At 43.6% G+C, this 26,452-nt stretch overlaps 1 long non-coding RNA gene across 6 annotated transcripts in view; it reads right to left on the minus strand.

The window, feature by feature from the left end:
• Window positions 1-237: 237 nt before the first annotated feature.
• The window catches only part of LOC125131536 (uncharacterized), a 46,496-nt gene continuing 20,281 nt past the window's right edge, over window positions 238-26,452 (minus strand). For 5 of the 6 annotated variants that reach the window (XR_007135957.1, XR_007135954.1, XR_007135956.1 and 2 more), the window contains 6 exons: window positions 13,545-13,730; window positions 12,774-13,130; window positions 8,698-8,989; window positions 8,527-8,588; window positions 7,427-7,529; window positions 238-3,108 (listed from right to left, as the gene is read on the minus strand). This is a non-coding gene — a long non-coding RNA (uncharacterized LOC125131536). The remainder of the gene's footprint in view (window positions 3,109-7,426; window positions 7,530-8,526; window positions 8,589-8,697; window positions 8,990-12,773; window positions 13,131-13,544; window positions 13,731-26,452) is intronic. The other variant, XR_007135955.1, reaches the window with a different exon arrangement.

Consider the following 26,452-nt stretch of genomic DNA (forward strand, 5'->3'; position numbering starts at 1 on the left):
AGATCCGCCTCCCCCCAGTTTCACCCAGATCCATATTTTTTTTTTAATTTTTAAAAATCAAGTTTAATAACCTTAAAGGCTTAAAGTGACTGATTTGTTTTTTCACTAGAAGAAATACCTTCAAGCTGATTTTAGCCTACATGTGTCAGTGAGTCAAAGATATTTCTTTTTGAGGTTGGGGGAAAAAAGAAAACTTAAAATTTCAGTATCAGAGCATTCATTTCTCAGACTTCTGAATCACAAAGTAACACCTTATCATTTATTCTGAGAAGTTGTATCCTTTTCACTTGTTTGTTTAAAGGAAGAAAGAAGTTGGAGAGACCAAGGCAGTATGACAGGAAAACAACGAGAGGAAAGGACAGCCACGAGACATCAAATAGGGAAGACATGCTGTCACAGTGCAGCTTTCGAGAGCCTCCCAAATCTCGCTGGCATCCCCACTCATCAGGAGACTCAAGAAGGCGGTCAAGTTCAGGAGCGACCACAAGTCAGTACCTGAAACCAGCTGCAAAAAAAACTCAGAGAGACCATGGCTACCTCCTAACCAAACAACGTATTGCTTCTTTTTCTTCATTCTTTTCTATTTTTTTGGAAACACAGTTACACTTACAGGATAGCTGGAGGACAGCACAAAGAATGGTTACTTCCTAAACCATCTGGTAGTAAGGTGCTGATCTGATGGCCCGTCACTCCTGCGTACCTGCGTGTGCACTTCCTACCGGCAAGGACAGCATCCCGTACAACCACAGTCGAAGCGTCCAGATCAGGAAGTGCACACTGACACTCCACCACAGTCTAATCCTCAGACCCCGCTTGAGTTATGCCATGTGTCCCGACCCTGTCCATCACAGCAAAGCTATGTGGTCCAGACCCAAGCTAGTCGTTTGTCTGTCTCCTTCAGTCTGGAATAGTTTCCAAGTCTTGTCTTTTGCAACCTTGACACTTTTGAAAATTTCAAGGCCAGTTAATGTTGCAGAATGTCCCTCAGTTTGGGTTTGTCTCTGTGCTGTGACTTTGTTAAATTAACCTTTGTTAAGTGGAGCACAGGGGGCTGGATGGTGAATGCAGTTCACCAACAGACCACAGGAGAAACTGAGACAGAGCGACTTACTACTTCCAGGTCCTCGAGGAAGTAAGGCCCCCGTCAGGGGACCAGCTGGGGTGGCTGAGGCAGAGCACAGAGAGACAGAACCTGGGCACATGCCTTTCTTAGGGTCCAAGGGGAGGGCCTGGAGGTTCCCCAGGAAGGGCCACATGGGTCAGTTCAAACCAAAAGAGCAAGCAAATACCGAGGCCCTTCAGATCTTAGGCTCTCTTAGGGAGAGCCCCCCATCCTCTCTCCCCCAGACCCTGGCTACCACTGTTTTATTTTCTGTCTCTGTGAGTTTGGTTACTCCCGGTATCACCGCTGAGTGGAATCATGCAGCATTTGTTCTTTTGTGAACGAGTTATTCCACTTTGCCTAGGGTCTTCAAGGTTGCCATGTTGTAGCATGTGTCAGAATGTCCTTCTCTTTGAAGGATTTATACTCCCAAAGATTTTAAAAGTTATGTAACTCTATTAGTCTTCTATGACTGCAAAATATAACAGGTTGAGTGGCTGAAACAAAAGAGAGTGATTTTCCCAGCACTCTGGAGGCTGGAAGTCCAACACTGAGGTGTCGGCCGGTTTGGTTTCCTCTGCGGCCTCCCTCCTCATTGGCAGGTGGCTGCCTACTTGCCATGTCCTCACGTGGCCTTTCTTCTGGGTCAGTGCATCCCAGGTGTTCCAATTTCCTCTTATAAGGATACCAGTCAGCCTGGATTAAGGTCTACCCCAATAGTCTCCTTTTAACTTAATCACCTCTCTAAATGCCCTATCTCCTAATACAGTTGTATTCTGAGGAACTGGGGGTTAGGGCTTCAACCTATGAATTTGAGGGGGATGGGGACACACTTCAACCTGTAACAGTAAACTTCCCGAGAAGCAAACTCCTCAGCTGTATGCAAACCACTGTGGCCACGCCAGAGGGCACTGGTTCAGACAGAGCTGGGCACAGCACTGGGGCACAGCTACTCCTCCACAATATCATCTAGCGTCACTGTTTCGTTTTCCCAAGTCCTAGTATGGTTCTTACCAGCACATTTTGGGTGCTTAACAGTGTGTGTTGCTTCTTTCATCTTGGATTGCATGGGGGCTGGGGCAGCTAGAGAAAAGAGATTCCAGAACACATCATTACAGGAAAGGGGAAAAATGGGGAAGAAAACACAGACTTCAACTGCTAAATTCTCCTGCCCCAGCCAACCTGGGTTTTAAGAGATGCCTTACTTTAATGATGGGTAAGCACAATGGTTATAATCAACCAAGTGTGTGCCAGGCATGGAACGAGGCATTCTGTAGAAGCTGCCTCATTTAATCCTCAGGTAGGTACTATTTTTAGTGCTCTTTGAGATGAGAAAATTGAGGCCCAAAGAGCTTAAATAACTTGCCATGTCATAGAGATACCAAGTGCTGGAGTCCACATTCACACCCAGAAGTTCTGCAAGGTGAACCCAAGGGCATCTGATGACAACGACATAAAAATTAAATATGCATATGAAAAAGAATGATAAAATTACTTATGTAATAAGGGAGTACAATTGGAGGAGAGGATAGTGGCTATTTCCCCCATTTAATACTTCCCACTTTTTCAATAGTGTCTGTGGAATGTACTAGTTTTAATTTAAATTATTATTAACATAAGAATTCTCATGCTGGGGCACTTCTCTCTGATGGATTTAAAAAAAAAAAAAAAGTGCATATACCACCTCTCAGGTATAGCTGCCTAAAGAACTGACCTGTTTGTCCTCACCTGGGATTTTAAGAGCAAGCATCTACCTGCCCTCTTAATGGTGCCCTTCGTCTCCATCAATGATAAATTTTCAAAACATTGGGTTTTCTTCTTTTAATTTTTTTCTTTTAACTTTTTTCTTCTCTTCTTCCTTTTTTCTTTTTCCTTCCTCACGTTGTGTTTAAAGAAATACAAATGAGTGGGCTTGTATCCGCTTCTCCTTAGAATATGCATATTGCAAGCTCTGGTGGGCCCCTCAAATTCCAACGGTGTGATGGATGTCCTGGATTTGAAGAGTTCTGGGAAGAGTCACAGAAGGTTGGGTTGTTTTGTTTGTTTTCCTTAACTGTAGACTATTTTGCTCTCAAAGCAGTAAGAAAACCCTAACCTCACCACACCCAACCTTCCAAGCCAATTTCTAAGATGTTCCTCTAAGAAATTAGTGAAGTTCCTATGAAGAACAGTAAGAAAACCTCTTCCTCTGTAAAGTGTCTAATTTTACAGATTCCACTGGAAGAACCATCTCCCCCCCCCCCATAAATAACTTCTGATTTCTTTGCCCTGAGCCTTGGACAGGTTTTGATATTTTCTGATCAAATTTGCATGAGATGTATAATATCAGATGTAATTAAGTCTCCTCGATGCTCTCTCAACCACAACCCAATCTTACTTTTCCAGCTTCATAGAGATCTCGCTGATATCTCCAACTCACTTACCATGTCTACACCATGAAACCCACTGGTTTCACAGTTGGTTACACAGCTCATTCTGAAAAGGGTGGACCTTGAGACGTTGTGTCAGGTGATTGCTACGCTGGCCGCGGCTGCTACACGTAGCCAAAGACCAGAAGCCAATCCAATAAAGGCCAGACCTAAGGGAACGGGGAGGCGGCCTGAGCTGAGGACACAACCCAGTTGAGAAGCTCCATACTAAATGGTACACTCAAGTCCAATCATCTTGAATGCAAGACACAGATTCTAACCACAGCACAGAGGCAAGAGGAGGAAAACTGGAAAGAGACAGAAACAGGGAAAAGCCTGAGCAGGGAAGACTCACTAAGCAAAGAGCAATGGTTTCTCCTATGAAGAGGAGACCAGACTTTGGTAATTGGGGCTTCCATGGTCTCCCACATCGGTTTCCAGTTGTCTGTAAGGTCTGAGCATGTAGCTGGTATAATGGTTTTCTTTGCTAACTCACCGCACACCAGTATTTCTATCAAAATCCCCAATCTCTTGAGGTTCCCTCAAGGGTATCACTGCTTTTGCTTTGGGGCTTATTTTTTTTTGGAAAAAGCCCAACACCTTGTCTAAAAATGAATTCAGAATCTTCTCTCCTCAACTTTCTCTTTCATCGTCCACGTCTACTTTTGATATCACCATCCCAGATCTTCCATTTCTCCCAAGACCTTACCAGTCTGTCGAAGTCATCTGCCAGATCTCTCAATACAGCTTCAAGATCCTGGGCTTGGTAAGTACCCCTCTCACATATCACTACTCTACCACACTGCACTCTTGGCAGACATCACTAACTGATCACTGCACTTTCCCACTTACCAAAGCAAGGCTAAAAGCAGTAACAGCTCTGGCCCTTGAATGGTTATTTTATATAGAAGATATGGTGCTAAGCATTTTGCATGCCTTATTTCTCACAGAAACCCTGGGAAAATATACTATTGGGGTTTTTTGTGTTTCTGGTTTTTGTTTTTGTTTTTGTTTTCATTGTACAGGGGAGAAAACTGAGGCTCAGATGCAAGGAGAAATACCTGGCTCCTCCCTTCCTCCAGTCATCCAGTCTTTCTCTGTGGCCTCCAAGTGATGGAATCTAGCTGGCAGCGGTTGGCAGGACAGGCAGGGAAATGAAGTTTGCAGGAGTCAGCTCCTTGCAGTGCAGAGCAAAGCGGAAGAAAGTCAGAGATTGGATCTGAGACCAAACAGAATGACTGATGAGAACCTTTTCTGATTTCACAGCCCAAAGGAATGTGTCCTGACTCTGATAGCCCTTGGTCCAGAAATTTCCTTCCGCCCTGAACATGGTTTATTATATTTGCTTATGTATATGATGTATATTTGTGAGTCCTTTCTCCTTTGATCTATAGGCTCTAACAGCCTCTTGGATAAGATACAAATGTGAATTGTCACTCCTGTCAAAATGGCGAGTCCCATGCTTGGCTCAATGAATCATTTGTTTGTTTCTTTGTTTGCTTTTTAGGGCCGCACCCACGCACATGGAGCTTCCCAGGCTAGGGCTCGAATCGGAGCTACAGCTGCCAGCCTACACCACAGCCACAGCAACGCAGGATCACGTCTGTGACCTACACCACAGTTCACAGCAACAGCGGATCCTTAACCCCCTGAGAGAGGTTACTAGTCAGATTCGTTTCCACTGCACCACAACGGGAACTCCTCGACGAATCATTACTGAATGAGGAGTGAGGTATATTCAGTGCTTGTGCTTCTTCAGACTGGAGTTTACATCACTGTGGGGGGGGGGGGGTACGCCAAGCTACAAGACAGACACCTCACATTTTCTTGGGAGTCAATTTCACAGTGTGGTAAGCAACTGTAAACACATTTTTAAATGCAACCCCCAAAATGAAATCAAACAAAATTTAAATGGTTTTCTTTAAGATATACTACTTCAAAATCTACTGAGTTCTCTATGTATTCATTTTTTAATTCTTTTTTTTTTTTTTTTTTCCCCTAGCAAGTATCGACTGAGCCTTTTCTACATGCCTGGCACTGTGTTAGCCAGACATGATTCCTGCCTTCAGGGATCTTACGTTCTAGTGTTAAATTCTATGAAAGACCAACAGCAAATGTTTTAGGCTTCTTGGGCCAAACATTCCTTGCTGCATTACTCAGCTCTGCCTTGTGATATGAAAACAGCCACAGACCATACCCAAATGAATGAGTGCCGGTATGTTCCAGTAAAACTTCACTACAAAAACAGGCAGCAGGCAGGGTTCAGCCAGTAGGTCACAGTTTGCTAATCCTGGTCTAGTCGGAAAAACAAATATTAAATAATTGAGGATGATGCATTGTTAGAGAATAATCTAAGATGCTCCATGGGAAAGCTAGGGTAAGCCACTGAGTCCAGGGGCGGGATCAGCTTTGTGCATGTGCAAGCAGGGCCCACTCAGAGGGAACATCGTGCTTGCTTTAATGCTCCATTGTCAGCATCTTGAAATTCCTAATGATGTTCTATTTGAACTTGCGAAGTCAGAAGGGACAATGGAGGATGGGTGTGAGCTGAGCTTTTGGGCCAGGTGTTAGTGCATTCATGTAGGGCCTCAAGCACACAGGCCTGGCAGCGGGCAGCACCAAGCAGCTGGCCTGGCCATCTGTCGAGCATGCGCACATCTGGGGCTGTTCAGAGCCCCGTGGGGCAATGAGGGGCAGCCCTGCCTGGGACCTGGACCCAGGACTGGTTGATGGTGGCAGCGGCAGTAGCAGATGCAGTGGTAGTGGCAGCAGTGGCAGCTGTGGGAGAGGGGAGGGGTTCCAAGGACAGTGTTGGGATGCATGGTGGGAGATTGGCTTACCTAACTGTCCCCAGAGCTTGTCCCTGTGGCATCTGCATAAACATTAACTCTCAAATCTGAGGACCAGGACTCTCAAGGTAGTAAAGCTTGTCAGTAAATTATTATAATTTAGGGTGTACACACTGGCACTGCAATAAAGCATACCAGGGACTTTCTAAAATTCTTCAAAGAATTTAGAATTTCTGCTTTTGAAAACGTGGCAGTTTTGCAAGCCAGATACCCTTGGGCTGAGAAATGAAATGTAAAGATGGTTCCATTCAAAAGAACCATCTTTATACAAAGTTTCGGATAAACCAGCAATTAACAAGGAAGACTATTTAAATGAATGTTCTTACATTTAAAGACATAGCGATAGAATGTATAAGCAGGCATTTTGAATCATATGAAAATCATGAAGCCACTCTGGGTTTCTTATTGACTTTCACAAGTTGCAGGAATTGTTAGAGAAAATCCTAATATTAAATTTGTGTGAAAAAACATATAACTAACTGATTTAAATAATACAAATGCTATTTAATAGTATTTATTTAATTATTCCTAAATAATATAAATTCACATATTAAATTCAGAATTACATGAAACTGATGTGTACGAAGAGTTATTTGTAGAAAATAGTCCATAGGAATTATCATCTCTAGATGTTCTAAAATTTAAATTTCAAAATAATTTATCAGAAGTGTATCCCAGTGTTGTCATAGACGATAAAACTCTCTTATCTGCCCTGGTAACAATTGCATTAGTAGATTTTAATTGTTAAAATTAAATTTATCAAGAAGTATTTGTAATCTTGTATTTACCAACAGCAAATGACATTGCTTTCAATTATATCAATTGAAAATTAAGTTACTCAAAGTACAAGTTTTTATGACCTCATGAATGAATGAATATGTAGGAAAGCAAACCAGAAAAAAACTTTGGTATCATAGGAACAAGTATTATTTATTGTAGTACATAAAATTATGACATCGAAAATATGTCTTGCCATTCCAAGTTTGTGTTGTTACTCATATAGCATCATTCCTCACTATATTTTATCAATAATAAAGTATTTAAAAAGGAAAAGCTTAATATCTTACCTTTAACTGCCTTTTTTTTCCCCCTGCTCTTTGAACAAGGGGTCTGTATTTTCCTTTTTCCAAGTGTGCAGCTGGTGCTGCCCAGGACGCCAGCCGTGCTTTCCTGAGGAAATAAGTGGAAAAGACCAAATGAAAGGGAGCGCTTGTCACGCTGCAAGTGGGAGTTCTCCGAGTGTGGTCCCCGCGCCAGCCGCATCGGCATTACCTGGGAGCTTGTTAGAGTGACAGGTTCCCAGGCCCTGCCTCAGAAACTCAGGGGTGGACCCCAGCCATCCGATTTTCCGCCCCTTCCCCCGTGGTCCTGATGACTCTCCAATGTGAGGGTCACGGCTGCCGGGGGCCCGACAGAGAAACAGTGTACGTGTTGGCAGGTGGGGGAGGAGGCAGGACCAGGTTCTGAGCACAAGGAGGGAAAAGTGAGGCTTTTTTTTCTTTTCTCTCTCTCTCTTTTCTAGGGCCGCTCCTGCGGCATATGGAGATTCCCAGACTAAGGGTCTAATCGGAGTTGTAGCCACTGGCCTACGCCAGAGCCACAGCAACCCAAGATCCGAGCTGCGTCTGCAACCTACACCACAGCTCACGGCAATGCCAGATCCTTAACCCAATGATCGAGGCCAGGGATTGAACCCTCAACCTCATGGTTCCTAGTCGGATTCCCTAACCACTTAGCCACGACGGGAACTCCGAAAAGTGAGGCTTTTAAGCAGGAGTCAAAAGCACAAGTCCTGACAGGTCCCAAGGCCCTCAAGGGCCAGCAGCTCCCACCCCCAGCCCTTCCCGACCTTGTCTTCTCCTGCTCTCCGTCTCAGGCACCCTGATGTCCTCTGACTTGCCAGGCAGTCTCCTCGGCACCTCTCACCTCCTCTTAGAAGGCTTTTACCCCAGAGCCTGCTTGCACTCTTTGGATGTCTGCTCAAACGTTACCTTCCCTAGCCGTCCTGTTCGAAATTGTCCCCTCAGTGCCCCCCCCACACCCCTTGATCCCCCCTCTTCCCTGATTTATCTTTCTCCACCATCCATACCAACACCTGCTATATTCTTTCACTTGCTCATTCGGTGGGTTACCTATCCTCCCCCATTGCCCCCGGGAATGTTACTACCATGAACGTAATAGTTTTGTTCTGTTCCGTTTCCTGCCATCTTCACAGGGTCCCGAAAGTATCTGGCAGAGAGGAGAACACTCCATAAATATTTATTGAATGAACAAATAAAGAGGCAGCCACTTCAAAGAACTATGCGACTATAATTCGCAAGACAGGGGTTCTTGTAACCTGGTTAGTAAAGTTGCCAGCAGTCGCTCTTAACTTGAAGTCGGGTTTGGCCAGTGAGGTAGAGACTCTGGGAGGGGAAAATCCATGTGCTCCCCGCCTCACTTCCTCGCTTGCATTGGTTGGGGCCACATGACCATGCTGCCAAATGGGCTGTGAGCAGGAGAGGCGTATGTCAGGCCAGACCATGGCAGGTGATGGAAGCATCTTCTCCACTTCCTCCATTTCATTTGGCTGTGACCGCGGATGCTTGCGTGTAGCCACAAGGTCAGTGCACACTGGAAACGTCCTTAGGCTTTTTGTGAGGGAGAAATAAACCTTTGTTGTAATATATGATTGAGGTTTCAGGGCTAATTTGCTACGACACCGTAGCCTTGCCTCGTCTGATTACTAGAGCCACTCTCAACAAGCTGAGATAGAAGTTTCAAAAGCGTTGTCTTCTGAGAAATTCTACTCTGAGGAATAAGTATTTGGTAGCTTTTTTTCTTGTCTTTTTTTTAGGGTCTCAGCCTGCGGCATATGGAGGATTCCCAGGCTAGGGCTTACACCGACAGCCACAGCCATGCCAGATCTGAGCTGTGTCTGCGACCTACACCACAGGTCAGGGCAATGCTGGATCCTTAACCCACTGAGTGAGGCCAGGGATCGAACCTGCATCCTCATGGATGCTAGTCAGATTCCTTTCTGCTGAACCTCAATGGGAACTCCGTATTTGGTAGCTTTAAGGAAGATTCTGTACCTTGTTCACAAGTAAGTATACAAAAACGCCACCTGCACAATGTTCCAGTTGTGAAAGACATGAACACGTAATAGTGTAGAGACAGGAGGGAGACTCTCTCAGTATAGGTTATGGATCAGTCTGTCTGGGTTGGAGTCTCAGCTCTCCCACCTACTGACCTCGAGCAAGCTAATTAGCCCCTCTGGGCTTGAATTTCCTCTTATGTAAATATGGATAATATTAGCTACTTCAGCGAGATCGTTGGAGGATTGGATAAAGTAAGGGAAACAAAGTACTTGGTTCCCTGTGCTTGACTATAAATTCATTAAAGCTTCACAGCAACTTCATGGGCTAGATACTTTTTTTATCGCCATTTTATAGATGATGCACCAGATGCACAGAGAGGTTAAGTAACTTACCCAAGGTCACACAGCTTGTAAGTAATGGAGCTGGAATTTGACCCCTGCCATCTGACTGGGAGTTAGGGAGACTGGAGGCAAATCTCCCTAATCAACTGACTTTGAAACAACAATTTAACTTTTTGGCAGCCATTGTTTCTTTAAATTAGGGAAACAGTAATATGAATAATAATCATAATAATACTACAACATCAGGCAGTTGTTGAGGGCCAGATGGGCTAGTGTATAGAGAGCACCTCCTGCATGCCTGGCCCACAGAAGATGCTCGTGAGTCTTCGTTACTGTTGTGATGACAACATCCTGAGAGGGACACAGTTGGAGCAGGTGCCTAGAACAGAGTCATAACACAGGGGGCCGCTCTCCTCTGCTCCCCACTGGAGTTTATGGGGAGACCTACTCCCTAGTTCTGATCTTACACAGCTAAGGTAAAGGTGCAGCCCAGGTGACCAGAGGCAGCCCCTTGTCCCTTCCGCAGGTACATGTGTGATGGAGGACTCCTAGGCAGGGTCCCCACTGTCCCACCACCGCCACCACCACCACCATGACAGCTTCTAAGAAGGCCCACCTCTCTCATTCCCCAGAAGCCTGCCAAGATTTTTCTCTCTTTGGATGAGGCCCATCTGGCCACCCTTCTGCAGATCAGAGAACAAGGGTGCTAATAACTCAGGAAGTCTCTGCTGTCCGCACACATGTCCTGCTCCTCGCCACTTTCACTCCCAAAGCACAAGAAGCTACTGATTTTCTGAATCATCATCAGCAACCGAAAAGTTTCATAGAGTCGTGGTTCCATTTTATTGCTCAGATTCCAATTCTTTGAAAATCTACCACCTTTTAACAACAGTAAGGTGGGTGTGGGTGTGGGTGGGGTGTGTGGATGGGGACAGGCCTTAGGGTTGGATATAGTCTTAGGTTTGGTTTCAACCTGCCTCCAGGGTAATATTGACCTAGATGCTGCCACCACAGCTTAAGAACTCCTATCTCCCTAGTGGTCACTGTGGTTTTACCAAATAGAACAAAGAGCAGAAGATCCAGGAACAGTGGTCAGCCAAGGAAGTGGCACATCCCATGGAAATGCCCCCCGTGGAAGACTCCTAATTACTAGCATTTTAAGTCCATCAGAGATGTTCCTGTTTTCCTCTCTCTCCACAGGACTTGCTCTTTCTCTTTCTTTCTTTCTTTCTCCCCCCAACCCCTTTTTTCTTTAGGGCCACACCCATGGCATATGGACATTCCCAGGATAGGGGTCAAATTGGAAAGCCACCAGCCTACAGCCCTGGCCTTCACCACAGCCACAGCAATGCCAGATCCAAGTCGTGTCTGCAACCTACACCGCAGCTCAGGGCAACGCAGGATCCCTGATCCACTGAGTGAAGCCAGGGATTGAACCTGCATCCTCATGGATACGAGTTGGATTCCTTTCTGTTGTGCCGTGATGGAAACTCCCTATTTCTCTTTCTTGAGATTTTTTTTTTCTCCATGACGGGAACTCCCTATTTTTCTTTCTTGAGATTTTTTTTCTTTCTCTCTGCCTATCTCCCTTTCTTCCCGATCTTTCTCTCTCCCACTTTCTGGCAACCCTCCCCTCCCCTGTCTTCCTCTTCTCCTAAAAGCTGTGATCTTTCATACGTGTTGAATCTGTGTTGATATTCCCCATTAATTAACTTAACAACTAGGTTGATTTATCTCTTCAAATAGAAGTGACCACATTTAACAAATACAAACACACAATGCCAGACAAATTTGAATTTTCAATAAACTTAAACCAAAAAAATTGTTGTTTTTCTGAAATTTAAATTTATGTGGGTGTCTGATATTGTATTTGGCAGCCCTACCCCCAACTAACTCTGTCTCAGTGTGGGCCTTGAATAACGTTTGCCCGATGAGTCAGTGGCTTTTAGAAATGAAAAGATGTCCGGAGTTGCCATTACGGCTCAGTGGGTTCAGAAACCAACTAATATCCATGAGGATGCGGGTTCCAACCCTGGCCTCACACAATGGGTTAACAATCTGGCATTGCCACATGCTGCAGTGTCGGTCACAGACACGACTCTGATCCAGTGTTGCTGTGGTTGTGGTGTAGGCTGGCAGCTGTAGCTTCAATTGAACCCCTAGCCCAGGAACTTCCATATGCCACAGGTATGGCCTTAAAAAAAAAAAAAAGAAAAAACAAAGAGAGAGAGAAAGAAATATAACCACTCCATGATAAACTCTGTAATTCTATTACTATTTTTAAAAGATGAGGAACCAATATTCCCTGAACCCTTACACTCCAGACAGCAGAGTTTGGGGTCTCTTGTTTTTATATGATGCTTCTATCTTCAAGGAGCTTTTCTTTGAAGGCAGCTGGCCTTCTTAGGGCATTCCCAAGCCTGGCAACCCCTGGGCACCCCAGAGCTTGGAGAGGCTATAGCTCCCAGAGCAGAAGATCCCAGGTGATCAAATTTCAACAGGAATGTCAGGCCTCTGAGGGAAAAGGTTACTGGGGGGGGGGGGGGGGTGAATTACAGTATTTTTCTTTCCTTCTCACATCTTTGCCTCTTGTTTGCTACATCTTTACAGCAATGGGGTCACGATGGTGCAGGGTAGGGGGCTGACAAAACACACTCCACCTTTCTCATGCTCTTTTGGCTCTATTTCGGAGTGAAGCTTGTAAGGGAGGGAGTGATGGCGAGCCTCCCCAAATGACGCTGAGGTCGGTCCCTGCTGACAGTTAATACCTAGTTAATACCTGGCCTCCAAGCCTGCCGGCCTTCCTGGCTGCTGGTGTCTAAATAAACACAGCGAGCGAGGAAAGGTCACAGAGCTGCATGAAGTCAGCAGGGCCTGACCTTCCAAAAGGCGTGACCACTTCCCGTCCACACTGAGAATCTTTTTACATGCCTCCAGAAGCTGCTCGGCTCCAAAGGCCAGGGCGCACGGCTCCCCTTCCCCGAGGTGCTGACCTGGGCCCGCAGGCAGGCGCTGCCGTTGCCGAGCAGCTCGGTCCAGGCCGGGCTTTCTGCTCTCCCTGCTGGAGCCCCGCCATCCTTATTGAGTGTATTTCCAAGAAAGCAGTGGACAGGCTTGGCAGCGCTATTCCTGGAAATGTTCAATAGGCCATCTTCTGGCAGGGGCTGCTGCTGACGGATGGGTCGGTCGGAAGGGGAGACCACGTGCTCAGGCCATCTCACCCGGCCTGTTCCCAGGTGCCGCCAAGCAACAGCCGTCCCCACACACCACGGGCTGTCAGCTGGCGGGGGCTGCGGGCCTCTGCGGAACTCAATTTCTTCCTGGCAGGGCGGCTGCCAGCGGGCTTGCTGCTGAATGAAGACAGGCGCCCCGTGACTATAAATTATACTGCACATCAGCTCTGGTTGATGCATGGCATGTCCCGCAGGAAACGCTGCAGGGGACACTTGGCCACTGCCAAAGGGCATTCTAGACAGTGGCTCTAACTCTTGTGGCAGCCAGGGGAGAGAGGCCAAGCCTGGCAGTGGGCAGAGGACCTCCGGCAACTCCTGAAAGTTGGAGTTTCCCTGCGATGCAGGGCACGGGAGGGACCACGGCTTCTCAGCCACTGTGCCATTGACGTTTGGGGCTGGATACTTCCTGGGGGAGCCCGCTGTGCACCACGGGATGCTTCGCAGCATCCTCGGCCTCCGCCCACTGGATGCCAAAGGCACCTCCACCTGTGCCCCGCCCACCCCCCCCCAGTTGTGACAACCCCGAAATACCTCTAGACACGGCCAAACGTCCCCTGGAAGGCAAAGCCGCCCTTAGTTGAGAACCACTGGTGTAGAAGAAAGGACAAGGGGGCCTTCTGAGGTGGCACCAGTGACAGAATCTCAGAATCTGGCCTCCAGGTGAGCTGTGGGATGCCAGGCAAGTCACAGAATCCTCAGGCCTCCGTTTTCTTATCTCTAAAATGGAAAGAAAGAAAAAAACAAGTCAGGGAGTGTGGAGAGCAATCGAAGTAATACATGGTTTGCACTTTGAGAGGTACTAAAGCATCACAGAAGACAGTGTCACGGCAGATCATCTGATGCTTGAATCCTTCCCTACCTCAAAGTCTCGGCTCCCTTTGAAGGAGAAAACAGCTCAATATTTATAAAATTCCCAGGACTCTTAAATTAAAACAAACAAATGCTTTTGAAAGCTTTTCTCTTTACTATTTTTTTCTTCTGGATTCAAACAAGATTAAGTATGCTATGACTGCCTGAGGTTAACATGAGACTGTCTTTCTTGAAAGAGGTTTTGTATCTTTTTATCTTTTTTTTTTTTTTTTATTTGCTATTTTTTTGGGCCGCTCCCAGCGGCATATGGAGGTTCCCAGGCTAGGCGTCCAATCAGAGCTGTAGCCACCGGCCTACTGCCAGAGCCACAGCAACGCGGGATCCGAGCCACGTCTGCAACCTACACCACAGCTCATGGCAAGGCCGGATCATTAACCCACTGAGCAAGGGCAGGGACCGGAACCCGCAACCTCATGGTTCCTAGTCGGATTCGTTAACCACTGCGCCACGACGGGAACTCCTTATCTTTTTTTTTTTTAAATCAACCCTGTAAGAATTGCATCCCTCCAGGGAAAGAACAGAAAGTAAGAATGGGGAGGGTCTCTCTATTTTCTTCATAAAATTAGTATCTTTTTTCTTTATAATTTGTAACGAAAACGCATAACTGAAACGCCACAGCCCTATAGAAAGACACTGTTGCTTTAAATGAGCTTTGAGGTTATATAATTCTCTGGCTGACTTCATCCAGCCCGCTTTCAAGGAACTGTAAAGAAATCTTTAAAAGCTACTATTTCTCTTATTCGCACTGGCAGAAAAACGCAAAGGAAATGGGTAACCTGAGCTACCTCAGTGGTTAAAAAACAAAGACCTGAGTCCTTGAGGACAGGGCTATGTATGCTTCCCTCCACCCCCTGACAAGTCTTGGGGTCTTTGTCAAGTTCCAGGCAGCAGTGGCCCTTCCCTTGGGGCTGTGTTTATTGGACGATCCAAGGCCACATTTGCTTTGGGAAACAGGACACTGTGATTAATCAAAGGAAAAAAAAAACACAAAACAAAAAAAAAACAAAAAAACCCAAAACAGCTCCTTTTTCACAATGAGCCCATCGAAGGGCTTTTCTAGGAAAAACCCCCATCAAGCTGTTCCTTCTATTTCCCTAAAGGCGAACAGCCAAAGGAAGGAGTTGGAGGGGTGTGTGAGGAGGTATCCATGGAAGTTATTCCCAAATAGTCCCTTCCTAGAAAAAGACTTCATTGTTCTAAGCAGCTCAAAGCACTGGACGTCAGCTAACAGCAGGGGCCCCATGGGCGAAAGCAAGTGTCCTCTTTCTGAGGCATCTCTGTCCCTGCACAGACCCAGGATCTCACCTACAGAGTGATTCTGATCAGATAGGGTTCCCAGAAGGGACCTGGGGAAGTGAGACTCTATGAACCAAACGAACGGAGATGATTCAGAAAAGGCGGCCAGGCGGCACTGCTGTAAAACCCCCTTGCACATGCCACCTCGTTAGAAGCCAACAGTGTCATTCTGGTTCAGTGGTTCCCCCTTCTCTGTGCGGAATACATTCCAAGACTCCCCAGGGGATGCCTGAAACCGTGGCTAGTACTATATATATATACACTATAGATAACTACATTTCTTCCAGACATAAATACCTAGGATAAAGTTTCATTTATAAATTAAGCATGGTTGACTCCCAGCATCACTACTCTTGGGCTTTGGGGCCATTATTAAGTAAAATAAAGGTTACTTGTCACTCAGTGGGGTATGGACCTGGCATTTAAAAAAAATGGTTACTTGAACACAAGCACTGGGATACTATGACAGTTGATCTGGTAACTAAGAGACCCACCAAGTGACGAAAGGTGGGACGTGCTAGACAAATGCATCCTGGGTAGGAGGAGCTGGACAACATGAGGTTTCATCGTGTGACTCAAAATGGTGTGTGATTTAAAGTCTACGAATTGTTTATTTCTGGGATTTTCCATTTACTATTTCCTGACTGAGGTTAACTGTCCGGTAACTAAAACCATGGAAAGCAAAACTGTGGATAAAGGAGGCAACTACGGCAGGTAAAGACAGGTAGGTCTGGGACAAGGGTGAGGAGGGTACGGCATCACCTCTGGTGTAAAATTTAAGGTATTGAATAAACCCATCCATCAAATAAATAATATAAATAACATTTGAATTCAATACTTTAAAAAATCAAAATTAATGTCAGAAATTCATGATACACAGGATTCCCGTTGTGGCTTAGCAGGTTACGAATCCGACTATACCTATGAGGACGCAGATTTGATCCTTGGGCTCACTCAGTGGGTTAAGAATCCAGCGTTTCCATGAGCTGTGGTATAGGTTGCAAACGCAGCTCAAAGCTTGTGTTGCTGTGGCTGTGGCGTGGGCCGGCAGCTGCAGCTCTGATTCGACCCCTAGCTGGGAACTTCCATATGCCAGAGGTGTAACCACAAAAAGCAAAAAAAAAAAAAAAAAAAAAACAAAAAAACCTGATAAACAGAATATCAAAATTTAAAGACAGAGTCTGGTTTCACAAGCATAGTGTGCCCCCAATAACCAGCCCTTGACTTCAAATGGACTCTCAGGCCTTGGTGAAGCAGAGTAACCAAATGAGCCAGGATTCAGAGTCAGAAACAGAAGAGCAGCTTGTGGCTATGTGGCTTTCAGCACATTCCCAGCCTCTCTGAGTTCTGGTTCTTGCTTGTAAAGTGGGCTAAGTATTGGCCTCACAGGGGGGGTTAGGACCAGATAAGATCTTGTTCACAAGAGCAGTTGATAAACTCACCTAAGTCATCCTTGGAATGCACAGCAGAAAGCATAATAATAAGAATAATACTGGGAATTGTAGGTGATATGGGACATTCTCGTAGAGGGAAGGAAAGAAAAGGCGGGAGATGACACAGGCTGTGTGCTGGGAGAGGGAGGGGCCTGGAGTCTGGATTCTCTGCTCAGCTATTTACAAGTTTCAGGGTCTCAACACACTTTCCAAACTCTCTGAGCCTCCGTTTTCTCATTCTTAAAATGGGGACAATAATGGATTGAATATGAAATAATGTGTGTACAGCATCCAGCATGGTCTGGCACAAGCTAGTGTTAACTCCTTTCTCTCTCTCTCTCACACACACACACACACTCACACACACTCGCATACTTACACTCACACCCGACTCCTCCCGTGAAGAGAAAAGGTAAGAAGGAAAGAAACAGGTCAGGCAGGAAGAATATAAACCAAGAGTGGAGGAGGTAAGAGAAGAGAACTGAGAGGGAAAAAGAGAGAGAGGAAAGGAAGGAGGAAGGAAAGGAAGAGAAGAGAGTGGGGACACTCGGTCGTGTGCTGAGCCAAGAGCTCGCACAGGCGAGTCAGTTCAACTTTTCTTGGGAAGCGTTCATGGAAAGAATCAAGCTCAACAATATATTTAAGATTTATCTGTGATGATATGCGTAGTTCTCATTCATTTTACGTGCTGTAGAACATTCATCTTACTTGCCTAGAATATGCCTCTTTTTTTTTTTCTTTTTTTTTTAGGGCCACACCCGCAGCATCTGGAGGTGCCCAGGCGAAGGGTCCAATCGGAGCTGTAGCTGCCGGTCTACACCACAGCTCACTGGCAACACCGGATCCTTAACCCACTGAGTGAGGCCTGGGATCAAACCTGCAACCTCACGGTTCGTAGTCAGATTCGTTTCTGCTGCGCCACGAATCTGGAGGAACTCCCATGCCTCCATTTATACATTCCCTCTCGCTAGGAGGCACATCCAAGTTGTTCTGATTGTGTTAGGAATGTTTCATGTCGTAAGTTGGGTGGAAGCAATGGAGAAGCTCCGTGCGTTGGTCTTTTTTTTTTTTCTTCTATGTCTGAAACAGTTGAACTCATCTAAAACTCCTACTGATCAAAATTCTAGGCCTTGCCCTTCCGTTCAAAGGCAGGTGGGCTATGTGGGCATGGATGAAGCACATCCACATCCATAAGAAGAGTCTGAGTAGAGCAGACACACTGCAGGTGTCTGCCCAGAAGGCGCTCTGCCCCACAGTGGGGAGAGTGCCCTGAGTGGCTCTGCCTGTCCTGGTGGAGCAGATGTCAAGCCTCACTGACTCACAGGCGTTCAGTTTCCCAAACCAGACCCCACTGCCTGAGACCTTGCCCTGCCTGGAAGCCACAGGGCAGGCACGGCAGGCAGTTCCAGACCCAGTGCTGGGGCTTTGTGGAAGTCTCAGATGAGAAAGGCTTCAAGGAAAATAGTTTCCTCCATGAAGAGCTGAGCTCCTCTGAATCAAATCTCTATACCTTTCATGACGGAACAAAAAGGAAAAGTGTTTGTAAGCTTGAGGGGCTGACAGCTGCAGTTGGTCTCCTAGAAGTCAGTCCATGCATTTGCTTCCTAAGGAAATGGAGAAATAAGAAGTGCTAAGAATCCGAAAGAATCAGTCTTCTGGAAACACTATTTGCCTTTGGGATGTCTTGCTCCTCCCCTCTTCTCCCCTAATAGATTTGTTTCTTAGAGACTGTTTGCTTTGGCTATAATAAAAATTGGTCTGCATTCCCGAGCAGCCACCTGCTCATTGGGTGATTGCCTTCCCTCAGGTAGCTGTGAGGGCTGAATCCTGGCCTCCAAAAGACAGCCTGTTACATGGACAATCCACCACACCATGGCGTGGGGCTGGGATCTAGGGCAGGGGCTAGAGTAAGGCAAGTGAGGTTCTCACCTTGGACACAAAGATTAAGGGGACAATCAAAAGCTCAGAAGTTGAGATAGATATTATTTGAACACAATACTTTTTAAAAATCAAAATTAATGAAAAAAAAAAACATGATTAAAAAACCAGTGTTTCAAGTAAAGACAGGTCCATGCAGAATTAAAGGAACAATAAAGAGTTTTACAGAGAAATAAAAGCTAAAAGAGGTCATCACCACTAAACCAGCCTTAGAAAAAATGAAAAAGAAGAGGCCACAACTAGAAATGAGAAAACTATGAAAGGAAAAATCTCACTGGTAAAGGCAAACAATAAGGAAAGGTAGTGGCTCAATCACTTATAAAGCTAGTAGTAAGCTTAAAGAGAAAAAAATAATAAAATTATCTATATTTACAATAGGTTAAGAAACATATATGTTAAACTTGTAAAATACGAAAAAAAAAAAAAAACCCGTAAAACACGCCAGGAGGGTTAAAAGTCAAAATATATGACTGTTAAAATGTGTTTGAGCTTAAGAGATCATCAACTTAAACACACACACACACACACACACACACACACACACACACCCCTACCTCGTGGTAACCACAAACTAAAAACCTGTAATAGATGCATAACAAGTAAAGAAAAATGAATCAAAACTAACGATAGTCATCAAACCACAAAGAAAGAGGAAGTTCCCTTGTGGCGCAGCAGGTTAAGGATTCAGCATTGCTGCAGCTGTGGCATGGGTTGCAACTGCAGTGTGGGTTTGATCCCTTGTCTGGGAACTTCCACATGGCACAGATGTGAAAAAACAAAAAACAAAAAAACACCATAAGGGAAGAGAGCAAGAGAAGAAACAAACACTATGAAAAAAATGACCAAAATGGCAATAAGTACATACCTATCAATAATTACCTTAAATGTAAATGGATTAAAAGCTCCAATTAAAAGACACAGTGTGGCTGAATGGATTAAAAAAAAAAACCAAGATCACATATATATTGCTTATGAGAGACTGAAGTGAGGGGGTGGGAAAAGATATTCCATGCAAACGGATATGAAAATAAAGGTGGGGTAGCAATACTTACATCAGATAAAACAGATTTTTAAACAAAGAATATAGAGAGAGACAAAGAAAGGTATTACAAAATAATGAAGGGATCAATCCAACAAGATATAACACATAAATATTTGTGCACCCAACATAGGAACACCTAAATACATAAAGCAAATATTACCAGACATAAAGGGAAAAATTGATAGTAGCACAATAATAGTAGGGGACTTTAACACCCCACTTACAATAATGGACAGATCATCCATAAATTTAAGAAGACTGAAATCATATTATGTGCCTTCCCTGACCACAATGACATGAGCCTAGAAATTAATTATAAGATAAAAACTGGAAAAAATATAAATAGTAGTTTTAGCTATATCATTTAGACTAAGCTCACTGAACAAATCAGAGTTCAAAAATACCTTGAGATGAATGAAAATGGAGACATATTACAAACTCTATAGGATGCAGTAAAAACAGTCATAAGAGGGAAGTTTATAGCAATACAGTCCTGTCTCCAGAAACAAGATAAATCTCAAATAAAAAACCCTAACCTTATACCTAACGCAACTAAAGAAAGAAAAATAAACAAACTCTAAGTTAATAGAAAGAAAGAAATATTAAAGATCAGAGGAGAAAAAAATGAAATAGAGAATTAAAATTTTTTTAATATCACTGAAACTCAGAGCTGGTTCTTTGAAAAGATATAAAAACTTGGTAAAACTCAGCTAGATGGAGTTCCCATCGTGGCGCAGTGGTTAACGAATCCGACTAGGAACCATGAGGTTGCGGGTTCGGTCCCTGCCCTTGCTCAGTGGGTTAACCATCCGGCGTTGCCGTGAGCTGTGGTGTAGGTTGCAGACGCGGCTCGGATCCCGCGTTGCTGTGGCTCTGGTGTAGGCCGGTGGCTACAGCTCCGATTCAACCCCTGGCCTGGGAACCTCCATATGCCTCAGGAGCGGCCCAAGAAATAGCAACAACAACAACAATAACAACAACAAAAAAAAAAAGACAAAAAAACAAAAACAAAAACAAAAAAAAACTCAGCTAAACTTATTAAGAAAAAAAGAGAGAGGGCCCAGCCAATAAAATCAGAAGTGAGAAAGGAATTACAACTGATACCGCATAAATAGAGGATCATAGAGATAACTATGAACAATTATACTCTAACAATTGGAGAATCTAGAAGAAATGTGTAAATTCCTAGAAACATACAACCCTCCAAGTCTGAATCAGAAAGAAAAAATTCGAATCATAGCAATTACCAGTAATGAAATGGAATCAGTAATTTTCAAAACCTCCAACAAAAGCCCAGTACCAGATGGCTTCACAGATGACAGGAAGGAATACTCATCACTATGCTAACAAGGAAGTTTTCACAGGTGAATTCTACCAAACATTTAAGTAACGGTTAACACCTATCCTCCTAAAACTATTTCAAAAATTTATAGAGAAAAGAATGTTTCCAAACTTACTACAAGGCCAGCATCACCCTGACACAAAACCATATCAAGACACCACAGGAGGAGAAAAAAAAAAAAAGAGAGAGAGAGAGAGAAAATTACAGGTCAATATCACTGATGAATATGGAAGCAAAAATTCTCAACAAAATATTAGCAAACAGAATTTATTTAAAACTATCATAAAAGGATTATACACCATGATCAAGTGGAACTTCCCCAGGGATACAAGGATGGCTCAATATCTGCAAGCCAATCAATGTGATACACTATATTAACAAAACAAAGGATAAAAGTCATACAATCACCTCAATAGATGCAGAAAAAGTTTTTGATGAAAACTTCTAATGAAGTGTGTAGAGATGGAAATATACCTCAACATAATAAAGACTATATATGAAAAATCCACAGCCAACTCATACTCAATGGTAAAAAACTAAAAGTATTTCCTCTAAGATCAGAAATAAGATGCCCAGTCCCAGAATTTCCATTGTGGCTCAGTGGGTTAAGAATCTGACTAGCCTCCATGATGCTGTGGGTTGGATCTCTGACCTCATCCAGTAGGTTAAGGATCCAGTGTTATAGCAAACTGTGGCACAGATGTGGCTTGGATCCCGTGTTGTTGTTGCTGTGGCATAGGCTGGCAGCTGCAGCTCTGCTTTGACTCCTAGCCTGGGAACTTCCATATGCCACAGGCATGGCCATAAAAAATAAAAGAAAAAAAAAGTGTCCACACTCACAACTTTTATTCACACTAGTATTGGAAATTTTAGCCATTGAAATCAAGGAAAAAAAAGAAATAAAAGGCATCTAAGTTAGGTAAAACTGTCACTGGTTACAGGTGACATGTTACTTTATATAGAAAACCATAAAGACCACCAAAAAGCAGTCAGAACTAATAAATGAATTCAGTGAAGTTTCAGGATACAAAATTAATATAAAGAAATCTGTTGCATTTCTATACATTAATAATGAACTATCAGAAAGAGAAATTAAGAAAACAATCCCATTTATAATTGCATCATAAAGAATAATAGGAGTAAGTCTAACCAAGGAGGTGAAAGACCTGTACACTCAGAAAAGTATAAGACATTGATAAAAGAAATTGAAGACAACACAAATAAATGAAAAGTTATACCTTCCGCATGGATTGGAAGAATTAATATTGTTAAGTCCCCATACCACCCAAGGGAATCTATAGATATAATGCATCTCTAGTGAAATACTAGTGGCATTTTTATGAAACTAGAACTAATAATTCTAAAATTTGTATGGAACCACTAAAGATCCTCAATAGCCAAAGCAATCTTAAGAAAGAATATAGCTGGAGGTTATATGCTCCTGATTTAAAACTATACTTCAAGGCTACAGTAATCAAAAAAGTATGGCATTGGTACAAAAAAAGACATATATCAATGAAACAGAATTGACTGCCCAGAAATAAGCCCATGCTAATATGGTCAATAAATATACGATAAAGGAGGTGAGAATATACAATGTTGAAGATAGCCTCTTCAATACATGATGCTGGGAAAACTGGATAGTTATATGCAGAAGAATAAAACTGGACCACTTTCTTACACCATATACAAAAATAAACTGAAAATGGATTAAAGACTTAAATGTAATGTAAGATCTGAAACCATAAAACTTCCAGAAGAAAACATAGGCAGTACACTCTTTAATGTAGGTCTTAGCAATCTTTTTTGAGTTTGTCACCTCAAGCAAGGAAACAAAAAGTAAACAAATAGGACCACATCAAACTAAAAAGTTTTTACACAGCAAAGGAACCCATCCACAAACAAAGGCAGCCTACTGAATGGGAGAGGCTGCTTGCAAATGACAAATCCAATAAGAGGTTAATATACAAAATTATAAAGAAATACAACTCAATACAAAAAACACAAATAATCTGATTTAAAAATGGGCAGAGGACCTAAATAGCTATTTTTCCAAAGAAGACATACAAATGGCCAATAGACACATGAAAAGATGCTTACTGCTAGCAATCATCAAAGAAATGCACATCAAAACCAAAGTGAGGTATCACCATACAACTATCAGAATGGCTAACATCAAAAAGACAACAAATAACAAGTGTTGACAATGATATGGAGAAAAATGAACCCTTATGTACTGTTGGTGGGACTGTAAACTGGTGTAGCCACTGTGGAAAACAATATGGAGGATCCTCAAAAAGTTAAAAATAGAACTACCATAGGATGCAGCAATTTCACATCAGGGTATTTTTCCCAAAGAAAACAGAAACATAATTTGAAAAGATACATGCACCCCCAAAATTTATTATAGCATTTTTTACAATAGCCAAAATGTATAAACAACACAAGTGTCCATCAATAGGTGAATGGTTAAAGAAGTTGTGTGACATATATACACAATGGAATATTACTCATCCATTAAAAAGAATGAAATCTTGACATTGTAACAACATGGATGGATCTAGAGGGTATTAGGCTAAATGAAATAAGTCAGACAGAAAAAAGAAATTACCACGTGACCTCAGTTGTATGTGGAATGTAAAAAACAAGTGAGCAGACAAAATGAAAACAAACTCATAAATACAGAGAACAAGTGGGTGGGGGATGGAGGGTAGAAGAAAGAGGTGAAGGGAATTAAGAGGTACAAACTTGCAGGTTATAAAATAAATGCTATGAGGATGTAGAGCATAAAAAATATGGTCAATAATACCGCAATAACTTTATACAGGAAAAGATGGTTAACAGATTTACAGCGGTGATTATTTTGTAATGTATTTAAATGTCAAGGTATTTTGCTGCACACCTAAAATTAACATAATATTGTATATCAACTATATTTCAATTAAATAAATCAAATTTTAAAGATAACTTAAAATGCAGGTAGTCTAATTTTAGAACTCACCTCCTTAGCAATTATCCTATAAAGATATTGTGTCTTCCTACTTAATAAAGCTTCTATTAAAAATAAATAAAATTTTAAAATGCAGGGTTTTGTTTTTGTTTTTGTTTTTGTTTTGCCTTTTTGCCATTTCTTGGGCCGCTCCCATGGCATATGGAGAGGTTCCCAGGCTAGGGGTCAAATCGGAGCTGTAGCCACCAGCCTACGCCCGAGCCACAGCAACGCCAGATCTGAGCCGCGTCTGCGACCCACACCACAGCTCACGGCTACGCCAGACCCTTAAACCCACTGAGCAAGGCCAGGGATCGAACCTGCAAGCTCATGGTTCCTAGTCAGATTCGTTAACCACTGAGCCACGACGGGAACTCCTAAAATGCAATATTTTTAAAAAATCAAAATTGAAGCAAAAAATCCATGATGAAGAAAATACTAACATTTCACATAAATATAGGCTCAGTGAGGAAGCTCCTGAGTTGAATGCAACTGGGAAGTACTAGGATCAGCCTTTCCTTTGTAAACCCTGGTACCATCACAGCAGGTTAGGGAAGAAAATGTTTCCTCACCCCGGAAACCTGAATCTACCCCTCAGCAGGATGGCAGGCTCCAATCTCTAGACACAACCCCTACCCCAGCCCATGGACCCAGGCACAGCTCCGGGCCTCCTCCACCTCCTGCTGCTCCCCTTCTGGGAAAATTCAGCCTCCTCCATCCACAGATCTACAAACATGTTTAACCCTACACTGTACATACCACGTGTAATCATGCAGTAACTATTTACTCCAGAGATCCCCGATGGACTGCTGGAGGACATCATAGCTAGCTTGGTTTTTTGATTTTTGTTTCTGTTTTTGTTCGTTTGTTTGTTTTCCCAATTAACTACTTGCTAACATTTTAAAAATTGGGAGATCCTCAACAAAAAATCCAAATTTCTAGTCTATGCTTAAAAATCCAAATTTCCAGCTTGTCTTAAAAAATCCAAATGTTTGACAACTGATAACAAAAACAATAATGATAATAATTCCCATGACTGAGACTATACTAAATGCTGAGCGCAGTGCTCAGTACTTTGCAGGTTCTTCGTCTTTCAACGGTTGTAGCAGTTCTGTACTTACTCTCCCCATTTTACAGACGATGAATCTGAGGCTCACAATACTTAAATAACCTGTCCCAGATCACACAGCTAATTAGCAGCTCGACCAGATTCAAACCAGGCGAGTTTGACTCTAAAGCTTGAGCTCTCATTTTTCTGTGTCTCCCACCATCCTGGGGGCCTGGACTAAACTGCTGTTTTTCAGAAGTGTTCCAAGAAGCCTCAAAGGCCCTGGGCAAAGGCCCTGGGTAAGTATTATGGAAGGGCTCCCTCCCGCTCCAAGAGGAAGCTGGCTCAACCCCCAGGGCCCCTGCTTCTATCAAAGGAGTTCCTCAAATATATATTGAAGTATTGTTCAAGAATTCTTTGGGGGAAAAAAATTCCACTGCTCAGAAACAAAAACAAAACGAAGCCCCAAACCCAAATGATCTCTTCTTTATCTCTTCTCCATATATTTCCTGGATCAGCAGGAAAACATCTTCCTTCTCCCACTCCCAACCTACTGGACGTCTCACCATGTCGCTGAATCAGTTTTTCTTAGGGTAAGATCTTAACAAGCTTGCAAGGTTAGTCCCTGCCCATCTCTCCAGCCATCTCTGCTCCCAATACTCCAGCTGAACTGCATCTCTTTCAGTTCCCCAAACACATCCTGCTCTCACTTCCATCCCTTTGCACATGTTCCTCCATCGGCTGAGAATATACCCCCGTGATGGTTAATTTTATGTGTCAACTTAACTGGCAAAACATTCTGGGTGTGTCTGTGAGGGTGCTTCTAGAGGAGATCATCATTTGAATCAGGAGACTGAGTAAAGATCTCCCTCTCCAGCGCCCAGGTAGGCACCTTCCAATCCGTTGAGGGTTTGAACAGAACATAAAGGTGAGGAAGGGTGAATGTGCCGTCTGCTTGATCAGGGGCATCTGTCTTTGGACTGGGACTTACACCACTGGCTCCCCTGGGTCTCAGGCCTGTGGACTCAGACTGAATTACACTATTAGCTTTCCTGGTCCACCTTGCAGACCAAAGATCATGGGGTTTCTATGCCTCCCATAGCTGCATGGGCCAGTTCTTCTAATAAATCCCCTCTGATATGCACCACTGTATACCTCTTTTTGGTTCTCTTTCTCTGGAGAACCCTGACTTGTCTACCCCCATCAACTCCTATTCATCCTTTGGGTCTGATCTTAGGGGATCACTTTCTCTGGGATGCTTTCAATGACCATCCAGGACTGGGGTAGATGCCCCTCTATGGCATTTCCATAAGCCCCCTCATCCCACATTCACTTTCGCGCTTACCATAATGAACATGTTATAACTCCTTGTTAACTGCTTTTCCCAGCAGGCTCCAAACTCCATGAAATTTAGCATGCATTCTGTCTACATTTGTGTCCTCTGTTCCTAAGTCATAGCTGATGCACCTAGCATGGGCTCA

Source organism: Phacochoerus africanus, chromosome 7 (assembly GCF_016906955.1).
Source record: "Phacochoerus africanus isolate WHEZ1 chromosome 7, ROS_Pafr_v1, whole genome shotgun sequence".
NCBI classification, from domain to species: domain Eukaryota; kingdom Metazoa; phylum Chordata; class Mammalia; order Artiodactyla; family Suidae; genus Phacochoerus; species Phacochoerus africanus.